Source organism: Protopterus annectens, chromosome 4.part0 (genome assembly GCF_019279795.1).
Source record: "Protopterus annectens isolate FY-2018-M chromosome 4.part0, PAN1.0, whole genome shotgun sequence".
NCBI classification, from domain to species: domain Eukaryota; kingdom Metazoa; phylum Chordata; order Ceratodontiformes; family Protopteridae; genus Protopterus; species Protopterus annectens.
Window position 1 is genome coordinate 1,051,625,607 of NC_056733.1, and position 14,765 is coordinate 1,051,640,371.

Consider the following 14,765-nt stretch of genomic DNA (forward strand, 5'->3'; position numbering starts at 1 on the left):
TGGTATGAATACTACAAGTCGTAAAGCACACCAACAATAGAAAAAATTTTAACATATTTGGTATTTTATGAAATCAAAAACATGCAAACGGCAAAGAAAATGAGCAATAGCTATACATTATATTTCATATACAGAGACCTTTACTGCAAAAGAACTTTGCCTAACAAAAATTGTATCAGGAGTTACCTGTAAGAGCAGTGCATAACAACATTCCTGTGTTTCCTGATTGTCAATTACTCCTTGATACTGGAATAAAATAAAACTTCTTGCATGCCTGGCCCCAAAGGGAATATAATTATTTCATCCAGAATATGATTCAGTTACTAATGTTGGAAGAGTTTTGTAAAAGTTAAGTGATATGAAGTTATCACATATTCAGGCCTAGTTTTTTTATTTATGAATCTTTTAATGGGTTACATGACTTCTCATCGACATGCTGAGATAGCAGGAAATCAATGTTGTCCACATCCACTGATTGCAGGAAATCAATGTTGTCCACATCCACTGATTGCAGGAAATCGATGTTGCCTGCATCCAGTGATAGCAAGAAATCAACGCTGTCCATATCCAGTGATTGTTTGATACTTGAAATACATTATAGATTTCATCAAATATTTGTGGAATTTTCTCATATTTCTCATATTTGGAATTGCACTTGCAACTAGAAACATTTTCCTTTGTTAAGAAGATTTGTAAACTAAGAAGACTTTAACTCCTTATCTGTGATGCCTACAAATATGACAGAAATGTAATGCTATCGTATGTGTCAAACATTTTCCACATGTAATTTTGAAAACAGTAATGTAATCCATGGAGGGAACTGGTTATGCTCAAAGCTGAGACAAAATGGTCTTGTTATATCAGGGATCAACCATCATACACAGGAACATAGTTACTAGCAAGGGCCGTACTTCATTACAGATGGCAACACCTTTCAGCTATACTGGAAGCCTGCAGAGAGTTTCATAAGTGGCAACAAATATTGTGCTGCCAAAGAAAAAGCAAAAGTGTGTCAGTTCAAAGTGTCAAACAGCTTTTAAATTCACTGATCAAGAGATGAGATTTTTTTAGCTGCCATCTGTGTGGGGCCTTAACATAATGACAGCTTTTAAAGCTGCTGGACACTTGGCATATCTACACTTTTTTGTAACTGGTATATCATTTGGATGTTTAGATATGCATTACAAAGAATTATGGTCAAGTTGCCAGTCCTAATTATTTGTAAAAGTATTTGAGAAATTGATTCAAGAAATTTTGTCAAGCTTTGTTCTCAAGTTGAATGTCCTGAACGCATTGCTTGAACACACAAATAACTCAATTAACATTATCATCCTGGTTATAATCATGTATGTGGTCCTCACTACTTGCTATTACAATGCATATCACAGTTCAAGATACTTTTTGGTGACTGTTTATTTCAAGCAGTACTGGATATGTAGTTCTGCATGCCTTGATATATGTAAGTTTTATGATGATGATAATAGGGATGATTATCATGTATTTTATACTAGATTCTGCCTAATTGTTGAACTCAGAAAACCATTATGTTCATACAGATGTTAACATAGCCATTGATTCTTGCAACACAATTAGAAAACAGAAATAAAATACAAAATGCAATTATAGTAAAAACAGTATGCTGTTTCCAGAGGTTATGTTATGTGCAGAGAGATCGCTGACACATTGTGGTACACTGAAAAGCCTTGTGCCACATTACAGTACCAGGAATTAGTTAACTAACACATTAACATAATTTCTGGTGAGCTCTGATTCCTTAATAGTGATCTGTTGCTCATACAAATGCAGAGCTGCTTACAGCTATAAACCTACTTAATATTTTCATTACTACCCCGTTTACAGAGTTTAACTTCAACATCCCACTTCCAACCTCCTGATGTAGCTGTTATTCTTTCCTTTCCAGTTTTAAGATGTCTAATTAGATGAACCATAATAACTCACTTGCACTGGCTACAAATAATCTGATTTCTGCATCCTCCCATGAACATCATTTGTATATCCTGTTTATAATCCTGTTCATCCTCTATTTATTTATTTGTTCATTTGTTAACCTAGTGGGGTGGATTTATATAATGACCCTTTCAACCATGACTGGACATGATGCTGTAATGCAGCTGACAATCAGATTCACTGAATATATAATATTCAGTACTACAATGTTGCAATTAAGATAGACTATATGGTCTATGCCTCATCAAGATGTTATCATGAAGCCTGTATCTCACTTATTCCTCATACTCTATAAACGTATTTTAAATGTCATTACTTCACTGGTAGTCTACAGTAACAGGGGCAGATTATTCCAAACAGGAGTTAAGCACGACTGAAATAATATAGGGAATAAATGTGAATTAGGGGTCACTAAATGGGTCTGTATCACTTCAACAAATGGCATTTCATCGTAAATGCCATTTATTGAATTAACCTCATGTGGGGAGGTGTGCCCTACACCCCTTGTTAATTATATGTATACCAACTATGAGATCACAGGGAAAAGACCATTTTCCCGATCCTCACTGTACAGTGACCTCAGTATTCAGTGACCTCAGTATGAACATTTCAACGAATGTCATGTTCGATGTTATTAAACTGAAAATGCCGTTCAATTCATTCATTTTTCACTGAACTGATAGGGACCTGTCTAAACTAAGGGGATGAGCTTAAGTTCTGCTTCCTATAAAGTGACTCATTCCCAATAAGGCCATGATTTCTTAATGACTTGTTAATTTGTACAAGTAGGTCAGATCCCCTCTAACTTAACTATAATAAACAAAGAAAACATTCAGTATAAAAAGAAACAATACTGTGTAGGCAGAAGCCTTTAATAAAATACTACAAGACATGCAAAAAATAAAAATGGTTAGCGCTTTCGCAAAGTTGCTTCATCAGACCATAAAAATATATACAATGCGTCCACAATATATAGCCCTGTAATTAGTCAACCAACCAATCGTTTAACATAAAACGGTCTCCTCTGTTTGAGGTTGGGTCTTAAAGATACCTTGCTCCAACCCTGACTGACCCCAGTAAATTTTTTTTTCACTCTCCTTAGTCCACTCCTTTGTACTTTTGCTCTTCTGTTCTTACTTAAACTGTCTCCACTGACCCATTTTTTTGTACCATCACTCTTCAGTTCCAACAACTATTAGACTCCCCCTATGACCATACTGATATCCTGCCTCTGGCTTCTCCTTTCTGTCCTCCTTTAATCCTCCTACCTCCAGCATTTTACACTATCTTGCCTTTTTCTTTTCTTTTCCCCCCTTTATTTTACTCTTTCTACTATCTCCAATATAACCTTACTCAGTCCACTATATCACCACCTAACAGAATCTGTATCACTATCTACAGTCTCCCTACTTCATTTTTGCCTTTCCTATACTCCAACTTTATTTTATCTGTTTACTATTCTAACCTGCTTATTAGACTCATTAGATAAACCATTTTCAAGCATTCAGCCATTACCTACTTGTTGTCAGGATTACCTACTAGTTAACATTTTTAACATCTGATTATTTTTTTGTATGATACTGTAGCTTCTCTGCTAAGCACCTGTCTGAATTTAGTTTGTCATCTAATCACTTTTGTATTAGAAAAATGTATATGCATTATTCTTGCCTTATTATATTACTTTTATGTGTATAGTTAGTTTATTTAAGTGACTACAAACTCTGTAATGTCTTAGACTGATAGTGGAGCTTTTCTCCTCGGGCCTCTGCTGAAAATGGACATGTATCCAGCCAGACTAGCCCGGTTAACAAATGTAAAATAAAATAAAAAAATAAAAATAAATTACCATTAAGTCCCTTCTCTTTGTCTGCTTGTAAATTCAAAATTCTCTCTATTCTCGGTTACAGTTTTAATATCACCTAATCACGGTCATATCCAAACACTTTCTGTTACTTTAAATTTAAAACTATGTTCTATACCTGAATCCTTAACATGTTTTGCTAATGAATTTTGATAATTTCCCTGTCTAATGTCTTGTAAATATTCCCTAATTCTATCCTTAAAATATCAGCCCATTTTTCCTACATAAAATGGCTGGCATAGCTGGCACTGAGCCAAATACACTAAATGTTTAGTGAGACAACTAGCTACTATTTTAAAAGAATACCTCCTATTGGTTGTGGGATGTATAAAAGGTATTATCAGTATCTAAAAATAAACAAAAATTACAGCTACCATGTGGAAATGTACCAAAGTTTGTGCCACACATTTTTTCATACTTTTTGACTAATTAGAGGGCTATATATTGTGGATGCAGTCTATATATTTTTATGATCTGATGAAGCAACTTTCTGAAAGCACTAACCATTTTTATTTTTTGTATGCCTTATAGTATTTTATTAAAAGTTTATGCTACACAGCATTGCTTCTTTTTATACTATATTCACTTTTTTGAGATTTGGCTGGTGTGCTGCATTAGTTTTGTTTTATAATTTATATAAAGAAAACATTTAATTGTGTAGTATTTTCTTTGTAGCTCAAATATTGAACTCCCAAAATATGTTTTCTGTTGAAAATGTATCTATTATTAGCATGGGGATGAGCATAGTGCTTCGCTTTATACAGTGAAATTTTAATCATTATCAGTAGGTGAGGTATAAAGTGAAGATGAAGATGAAGATTTAAGGGATTTTAAAGAGAAAATATACTGCTGCCTTTAGGTTACGGTCATTGATTGTAAGAGTCCATACGTTTAGATTTTATGTTAACAGAATAGTTTTAATCTGTACCGTTATCATCAACCCCCTTCTTCCTGTTTTCTGCATGGGGTGTCGTGTTAACTGTCTCCATCACTCTTGATTCAATGCAACATTCCTGCCTGACTGTCACATCTTCTTTGACACAATCCATCCACCTCTTTGTTGGACACCCTTGTTTCCTCTTGCCTTCTTCCTCTCTTTTCCAAATCTTCTTCATCAGATTGTCTTCTGCTTTTCTGCACATGGGCCTGAACCACTGTAATCTGTTCTCTTTGACCTTGTCTGCAACTGGAGCTACTTTGCTGCTGCTCTTATGCCCTCATTTCTTCATGAGTCCTGGAGTGTGCATCCTACCACCCATCTCAGGCACTTCATCTCCATCACCTCTAGCTTCGTCATCTGCTCTGCCTTTACTGCCCATGTTTCTGTACCATACAGTAATACTGGTCACACCATTGTTTATTATGCCTTACTTTTCAGCTTTTTTGGCATTCTTCTATCATACATTACCCCTGACACTCTGTGCCAGTTGGCTGCAGCCCCTCTGATTCTAGCTTCAACCTCTTCATTTGAACTCCCCTTCACCTCAACCACCCCTCCCCGATACTCGAAGCTATTAAACTGTTTCACTATCTTCCCTTCTATCTCAATTCTCTTCTTTGTCTGACTTCCCCAATTTGCTGCCATCACCCCTGTCTTATCTGTATGTAGTTTCATCCCATGTGCCTTCAGTTTTGCATTCCATTCCCCTGTCCTTTGCTGAAGTTCTTTCTCAGAGTCTGCCTGTAATGCCACATCATCTGCATACAGCAGCTTTGTTGATCTCTCCCCTCCAACCTGATTCCTAATGTAGCAATATGAACAGTGGTGGACTCACAGCTAAACCCTGATGCACACCCACTCCCACTTGGAACCCCTCTGAGAGAGCAAACACTGTTCATACCTGACTCATTGGATCTCTGTACATAGCCTGCACTAATTCTATCAATGTTTTTGTGACTTTGAACCACCTAAGGACTGCCCAAATTAGCTTTCTAGGGACCTTTTCATATGCTTTCTCCAAGTCTAGGAATGCCCAATTAGACTATTTTCTCATCTCTGGCTTCTTTTCCACTATTCATCTCACTGCATACATTTGGTCAGTTGTGCGGCATCCTGATCTGAAGCTGAACTGCTCATCTCCTATCCTACTTTCTGCTGCTCTATGTATTTGTTTATCAATCCCCATCTCCAGAACTGTCATTTAACGTGACAGGAGTTTAATACCTCTTTGCTGCCCACAGTTGTGGATGTCCCCTTTTTTGTTGCACACTGGCATGACTATGCTTATTCTCCAGTCATCTGGGATATGCCTTTCTCTCCACACTACTGTAAATAGCATCTTACCTGGAATCTTTTCATATCTGCTGTGACCTCATCTGAGCCTGCTACTTTCTATGACTTCATTTTGCTAAGTGCTATTACTTCTTCTAGGGTGGACCCCTCTTCTTCTCCTCTCATCACAGGTTGTATCTGGGGCCCTACAATCTCTGGGTTTTTTTTTTTCATTCAGAAACTGCTGGAAGTGCTTCTTCCATCTGCCTCTGATGTCCTATGGATTGAGGAACAGGTTGTTCTTTCAGCCTTTATGAAGGGTGTCTGTCTATTTTTTTTAGCTTTCTGTCTTTGCCTTGCAACCTGATATAGTTTCTTTATGTCAGCGACTCAGTCACCTTCCAGAAGCTGGTAGGGGGCCTCCGATGCCCCTGTTCTTTTATATTGCAACTCCTTTTTTAGCCTGTTTATTAGCCAAGCAGTATTCCTTACTAGCTTGGTCTGTCTTTTCTAGATCCCACTTTTTCCCACAATCCTTCTTTCTTTTCTTGATCTCTTGGGCTTCTGCATTTCACTACTGTCTTTCCTTATGTGCCTTATTTCTATACCTGGATCAGCCACATATCTATTTTGTAGTCTTCACACATAACGGTTTTGAGGTGCTGCTATTCTTCATCAAGTCCACCTATTTCCTCCTCTTCCTGGGATGCTAGAACTGTACTTTACCGTCAGTCAACATCCTGGTCTTAAGCCTGGTCTCTGTTGACCTTACAGCCTTCTCTGACCGCTGTTTGGAGCTGATTGTGGCAACCAGTGGTTTATGCTGTGGGCAGACTGTTTCACTGGGAATGACTTTGCAATAACTGATTTGTCCCCAATGCCCTTTCCTTTCTAAGAGGAAATCTACCTGAGTGCATATTGGACACTCTTGTATGTGGTCTTGTGATTGTCTCTCTTTCTGAGCCATGTGTTGGCTACTATCAAGCCACTTGCAAGACGGCAGTTTAGAGTGGCCTCTCCTTTATTCCTGTTGCCCCACACATGTGGACCCAGGCAGTCCTCATATCCTGTTCTGTCTGTCCCAATATATGCATTCAAGTCACCCATCATCACCACTAATTCATGTTATCCTGCTTTATCTAGTAGGTCTAGCAACTAGTGACTGAATGTACTCTGTGGGGCATAGACTGAGATTATGAATATTGTTCTATCATTAGGTTGGAGTCTGATTACCATGAGTCTGTCACTAATTCTGATGACATCCCTCAATGCCTTCTGAAGCCTCTCCCTCACCACAATTCCCACACCATTTCTAGCCTGTCCTCCTCCTGAGTAGTACACTATAGATCCCACACCAAGTGGCTTTGCTGCACTGCCCCTTCCACCTTGTCTCTTGGATGAATAGAATGCCCAGCCTTCTCCATACCATCATGGCATCCACTTCCATACTCTGTCCTCTCAGTGTACTTGCATTGAGTGTAGCAAAGTACGTTTGACAGGTTAATTAGTTTTAATCTGTATATTTAGATATTATTTTAAAAAATAAGTAGGGGTCATTCCTAAGTAGACTTATAAGTTGCATTTCAGAAAAGAGAAGCACATTTATTCACAGGACAATATCAACTTGGAGCAGTCTAGGACTAATGTGTAAATGATTCAATCCGAGGTATGATACAGCTAACCTAATTAAAATAATTTGCACAATAGCATCTACATTCAATTTTATAACTGAAAATGAATTGCACAGTACACTCAACAGCTGATGCTGCAACTTTGTAGTGCTGATACAAAGTTATTAACTAATTCCCCTGAATTACTAATACACACAAGCTTTGCAGAGATGCTGTCTTATTTAGACTTGAAGGTGGACCAACACTGATTATTTCTGAAGTCTTGAGGATGAATGCTCCAAAAAGCTGGTGCAGTTTTAGATAAAAATCTTTCACTTGTTTTAAAGCTGAAGGAAGATCTCATAAATAAAAACAGGTTCTTATTGTTTAACCTTTAGAGTGAAATGGTGTATCCTAATTTCAAGGATTTTCCAAGTATGTATGTATTTATTTATTTATTTATTGCATTTGTTGACCGGGAGAGTCCATTGGGACATGTCAGCCCATTTTCAGTGGAGGCCTGGGGAGAAAAGCTCTACAAGAAATTACATTAATATCAATATTGTCAAAGAGATTTGAATAGACAATATTCAGAGTCAGAAGCATTAAGTAACATTAAAGTAAGCCATAGGCTTACATGAGAAACATGAATTACAAATGAAAAATGAGGAATAATAAGCAACGTTACATATTTACCGCAGTATTTAGTATAAAAACATTATAGTATGCTATAGGCTTTCATGAGAAACATTTGTTGCAAAAGTAAGGGAGGTTTAGTAGAATAGGAAATCAATATACTCACATTTAAGCAAATCTGGCAAAGAAAATGCACATTAGGTAGTCATGTAGCTTGTCTCACAGCAAGAGGTTCTCTGGTTCAGTTCTCAGCTGGGGTGCCTTCTGTGCAGAGTCTGCATGTCCTCCCTGTGATCGCGTGGGTTTCCAGGTGGATTGGACACTCTAAATTGGCCCTAGGCATGAGTGTGTGCATGTGCGTGCCTTCTGTGGAAGGTTGGGCGCCGGGCTGGCACTCAACACCTTAAAACTCCACTGCCAATCATGAGCGGACAGGTGATCCGCTGTGATGACCCCTAACCGGGAAAAGCCGAAAGAAGAAGAAGAAGGGAGTCATGTATCTATCGATTATTCTGGAAAAAAGAAAAAAAAATAGAAGGAGGTGCTTTAGGTAGGAGCATGATAAAGACATTTCCATTTGGAAGACAAATGTGAGAACAGATGGGTCTTGAAGTTATTATGGTTAGATATGATGTGTAGTTAAGAGGGGAGAGAGTTCCATAGTTTAGCTATGGTGCAGGCTAGTAATAGGTGGCCTGGGGGATGAGAAGGTTTGTGTACTTGAAGGAGATTCTGGCTCTCGGATCTTAGGGAGCGGGAGGGTTTGTAGGGCATTAGGGCTGTGGCCAGGGATGGACAGTCAGCCAGTTTGAAGATGAGCTTGTGGGTAGTGGTAAGTTGCAAATATCTGAGGGAGTTGTGGAGTTCTAGCCATTTAAGGATAAGTAGAAAGTGGCAGTGATGAGATGAATATTTGGTGTTGGTTGTGAATTTGTTAATTTTGTGGAAGCAGGAGTCAAGTTTGGATCTCAGACCTAGTTGGAGGTTGGTAAATAGGGGCGTGCCATACATGAGAGATGGGAGGAGGAAGGTAGTTGCAAGTGTTTGTTGGGTGGAGTGGCTGAGATAGCTGTTGTGCCTGTATAGGAGACCAGTTTGATGATGGGCTTTCTTAATAGCAGAGTATATATGGGAGTCAAACTTCAGGTTTTCGTCAATAATGATGCCTAGCAGTTTGGTAGTGGGAACTATTTCCAATGGTGTTTTATTTTGGCTTGCAATGCAGAATAGGTTTCTGACTAAAGTGGAGTTTCTAGTGCGGGTAAAGATGATTAGTAGATAGTAGAAGACAGCTTAAATGAGGAGTAGATTTACTGTTAACTAAATTAAGTAACAAAATAGTCGCGGTGTTTATAAGCAACTAGTAAGTGTTTTGTCATGAAAGACACTGTTGCCATGAGGGATGGGAAAAAGAAATGACATGAAAAATGTTGCTACCGGTAGTCGGGAGAATGAAAGTATTGCGTTCTGAACTTGATAGTGCAAGAGAAAATCTATAAATTGCAGCTCTGTAATAAAGATGTTCATCCCAAAACCTTTCCAAGCTTCATACTTGGTTTGTTGGCACCATCTATTTGTGGTTTCAGTCTAGGTGGTCACTCTTCTGACACTTGGGATTCACTTCCTGTACTATCGTAAAGTATAGTTACCAGGGTACTTACTCTGTCACACCAACAGTTTGGATTTTTGGCAGAGAGCCCTGGCGGTATGGAGAGATAAAGTGCAGACTACAGCTCAGGCTATTGGTTTGATTCCCGGCATGATCAGGAGAGGATGAGCTTAACTATCTCGGGGGGGGGGGGGTAGGTGGAGGAAGGGAGGGTGGTACCTTACTGGCAAGTAGGCTTCAATGATGATTACATCAAGCAGAAACGGGTGCTGGTATCACAAACACCACAGGCTCAAAATGACTCTGGCTGTGATGAAAAAAAATAAGTGAGAGTAGTCGCTGTTGGTTCATGTGAAAGACTGCACATGTCATAAAAAGGGTCATAGGTGATGCAGATGGTCAAGACAACACCCAGGGAGGAGTTTAAAATAAAAAAAAAGCATGGCTCTGCTTAGTCAATAAGAGTTGGGCCACTAACTGGGAGAGGGTACATTGAATCGAGAGGGGCTACATGGGATACAGTCTGATTGATAAGCCAGAGTCACCCATCTGATGGATCACCTCCATGGCAGGTGTGTGAAAGGAAGCTAAAGGGTACTGTAGAAAGGAAAAGCCACCTTCATGACCTTCTGGAAGATGGCCGTCTTGGGAATGTTCTTGCATGACCAAAGAGATGGTCCCTAAAGCTAGAGAATAAGTGGAAATAATTTAATTGAAAGGACATTTGAGGATGAGAAAACATATAGGCAAAACACATGGAAAAAGAAAGAATTAATTACTTGGTTTCCTAGGACTTGCTTTTGTGCACTTCTGAAGAATAAAATGAAGTCTATTGAAAAATAAAGGGCCCTACAAAGGAGATAGTGTTTGCATGTTTCCTAATCCACAGAAGAGGATACATTTAATAATACATAACTGATAGATAACCTGACTTCACTAAAGGAAGAGATACAGATTTTGGAAATTTGCTAGTCTTACAGATTCAACAATCAATGTACAGAAATAATTCTCTAGAAGACAGTAAAATATAATCGGTCTTGTTCTCTGTCTCTGAAAGAGAGTTTCTAAATAACCAGTTTGAGTTGTGTGAAGGCATGTAGCTGACAGAGTCAAAAGTATTCAGAGGAAATGTTGTCTACCTATGGACTGCTGGGAAAGTAGAGACTTCTGTGACCTCACTATATTCAAGTATCCTAAGCTTGTTCCTCCTACTGACCATCCCTCCTTTCTCTGGCTTCATCTCAAGTATCCCTATCTCCTTCCTCTGACTGCCTGTCTCTCCATCCTCAGACTTGATACAAGCTGTTGCACTCGGTTTAAATATCTATGTGGTACTGTCCATCACAAATTTGAACTATATATTGTGTTGTCTTGATAACAATATATTCAGAATCAAAATTGCATGAGGTCATTATTTCACTTTTCTCCTAAAACAGTTTGATAGTTAAGGGGTTAATGGGCACAGTTTAAACTGGTTATCTTCATTTGTATAAAATTATTTTTTAAAGTGCAAGTTTATTATGTTCTTGTTACTATAATCTCTCTTCTGGGTAACTGTTGCATACATAACATTGTTATGTGATGTGATGAAAATAGACCATTTCTAATAGGTACTTAACCTTGCAAAGAAGCAATGTGTTAAAATGGTGTGCGAATACCTTGGGAGAATTACTAATAAAACATCAAATACTAAAAACGGTGAATCAGACCGTGAAATTAAATATAGTTTTTTTTTTCATTGCTGAAGCATTACATATTTTCAGAGTGATATTAATGTTTTTAAGAGCACATTTAACTGCAGTAGACTTCTTTTATGCCCTGGACAGGTTCTATCATGTTTATTGCCTATTACAAATATAACTTTCCTCTGCTCTTACATGGTGTATTAGTATGCCTCTAGGCTATCTTATAATGCTGTTGTGGTGAAATTTAAAAGGAAAAGCCTGTCATTACACTAGAAAATATTTATTATCATCACTGCAGCCTTGCTCCTCCTGAAAGTTTCTGATTTAATGTTAGCTTTAATAATGCGGTTAATCTTTTTTTTTCTGTCTCATGCACAATCGTACTGTCCTGAATGTAGTGTAATGCAACAATATGTATGTGCTGAAAACTCTGCTTTGATAAAAAAGTAGCACTTGATGATAGGGTAGTATACTTTTTGGCATCTTTTTAATTAAAGAGGTTTATGTTAGGGTCTCTAATCACATATTCTTTTTTTATTTTAAAAAATGAGTTTCAAGTAATTCATCTTGAAACTGAAGCTGAAACGGTAAATGTCTTTGGGATTCCTTACAAAAATGCATAGGATAGGGCTGTGATATGAGGTTTGATAATTATCCTTTGTAATACATGAGCAACTTTAACATCCCCCTATGTGATAGCTTCAGTTAAAGGAAAAAAATTTTGTGTGGCAGCACAAATTATGTAACAACTTTTAAAGCTGTTGGCGATTAGTGGTTTCAGAGCCATCACAAGCTCATATATTGCTTGGCACTATGCCGTCATCTAGTACTGGTATGGAATGACTGCCTGTACTGCACAACAGAGCGAATGGCATCTCCCAGTTGCACCACCTTCCACCTTGAAGCTGCACCCTTTATCTCACTGTCGCTACACTCTTGATATTCATTCCTCTTGTGATTGTCATTTGTGTAGCCACACAGGGTGTCTTATTGCTCTTAAATATGTTAACTGGTTTCTGATGCAGCTCCATTGTAACTGCTGTCTGTGTGCCGGCTTGAAGTTTGCTTTCTTTTGAACAACAAGGTTTATATGTAAGAAACTGGATGTAACACATTTTTTGTGAGGAACAGGGTGGGTTGCTTGCGAACAGCTGGGATAGATGGGCATAACCGTCAAAGAAAGCAAGAGAGTAGCTGTGAATAGAGGGAAGTCATGACAGTTGGTGTCACACCCCAACCCATGTACAAATGGGAAAAGGGGGTTGATGATGTACATGCCTATTCTTATGTAGGAACCCAGCTATAACGGTATTATTTTCCCCTCATTTTTAGTGTAATCACAGCACTCCTGTGTGTTTCAGAACTGTTAAGGTGTTTTCAGATGTGTATCCAGGTGCATAAAAGGGAACTGTTCATTTTCATGATGTCAGAAATGTCTGATAACTAGAATGTAAAATGAAAAGGACACAAATGCTAGAGTGAAAAAAGTTTGAACTGTTTTTTAACTTCTGTGCTATGAAAATAGGGCATATTTTCTGCAGTTCAAAATTTTGAATCTGCTATCTTTATTCTCACTATAATAATGCACTAACTCTAGATTTCTCATTCATTGGTCTGACTTAACACTTCAGCATTTGGTGAGCATGTATTTCGCATTTTGCCAGTCTGTTCAAGCACACACTGCAAATTTATTAGCCTCTCATTTTTTTCAGTTACTTTCGTAATGTATACCCTGTGTCCATCCATCCATCCAGTTTGCAGAGAAGCACATGGGTATCAGTCTGTTCTGGTAGCCAGTGGTAGCAAGACAATGAAGCTTATTCTGAAAAGGTCTATTACAGAATTTATATACACACCCATTCACACACTACATGCACACCTATGCCCGATTGCGATGAATGCCAGTCAGTGTAAATCCTGTCTTTGTGTGTGGTATGTGTAAATGAGAGCAACTGGATAAAGTCTCTAATTCTTACTTTGCGTACATGGTGTAATTAAGCAGCACAGATAGCCACATGTTTTCTATCTGTTGTGCTGATGCATATGATTCATTTTTAATTTAAAAAACTTGTTTACAAAAAGCAAGAAAAAGGGGACAGATTACAGCAATTAAAGATATGACAAGAACAAAATGGAGGTCCCATTTTGGCTTAACAGCAAATCATAACCTAGTATTTTTTAATATAAGTTTAGCACAATTTAAAAGTCATAATTATGACTGTCATAATTCAAAGTAAGCTACAAGCCTTGGATAATCTGTTTAGTCTATCCTGAGTCACGGGAAATATCAGCAAAATAAGTTTCTAAACAAGCAAACAGATATGCTACTCAAGGCCTGGTAAAATGTTCTCCTGAAGTGGGTTACTTAAACAGAACGTGACAGTCTATCTCACTTATTGGGTCAACACAGCTCAACTACTAAGAAAAGCGTTTCCTCCTAAATGTGAGAATCAACCAGAAATAAGTGGACATGTGACAGAGAAATGTCAAAGATAATCTGCTCTTTTCTTCAAAGTGCATGACAAAGCTTTTAACATTGAGATTTTGACAATTATCAGTTGGTGAGGCATAAAGTTTATCTCTGTGGCTCTGAAGATGCACATGGTAGTATTGAACTGATGACCCTGCTACCTCTACTTTATATTCATAGATTTTTAAGAAGCCATACATTTAGATTTTATGATAAAAGAATAGTAATATGTTATATATTTAGATATTATTTAAAATATCCGTGAGAAATGGAACCCCAGAACATTTCACAGCCTTCAGAACATTAACTGTTGACTCTCCAATCACCTAATAAATCCTCTCAGCTTCCCCCCAAAATGAAAACAGTGTAAGTAAGGTATGTGAAAGGATTGTTTTCCCAACATCCTATCAGGATATCTCGTTACACTGGGCAGAAGTACATAAATAAGTAAAAGGTGCAAAAAGGAAAAGTATAAAGAGAAAACAGTGATTGTAACCCAAACAACCCCAAATTAATTAGCAGGCTAAGTCATGAGTGAAAGTAGGTTCCTTGCATACCTTTGGTTCACGTATGTTGAGTGGGAGGTTTGGCCTGATGCAGTGTCAACACGTACTGGAGAGAGAGGTGCATGTCTGCATGTGTATCTCTACAGACTTACACTGGGCTTTGCCAAACCTCATCTACATATTAGCCATTATCCTTGACCCTTGATAT

General features: G+C 38.0%; 1 protein-coding gene across 1 annotated transcript in view; it reads left to right on the top strand.

Annotated features, from left to right (window-relative positions):
* SPOCK1 (SPARC (osteonectin), cwcv and kazal like domains proteoglycan 1) overlaps window positions 1-14,765 on the top strand; it is a 2,429,073-nt gene that overhangs the window by 633,474 nt on the left and 1,780,834 nt on the right. The window lies entirely within an intron of this gene.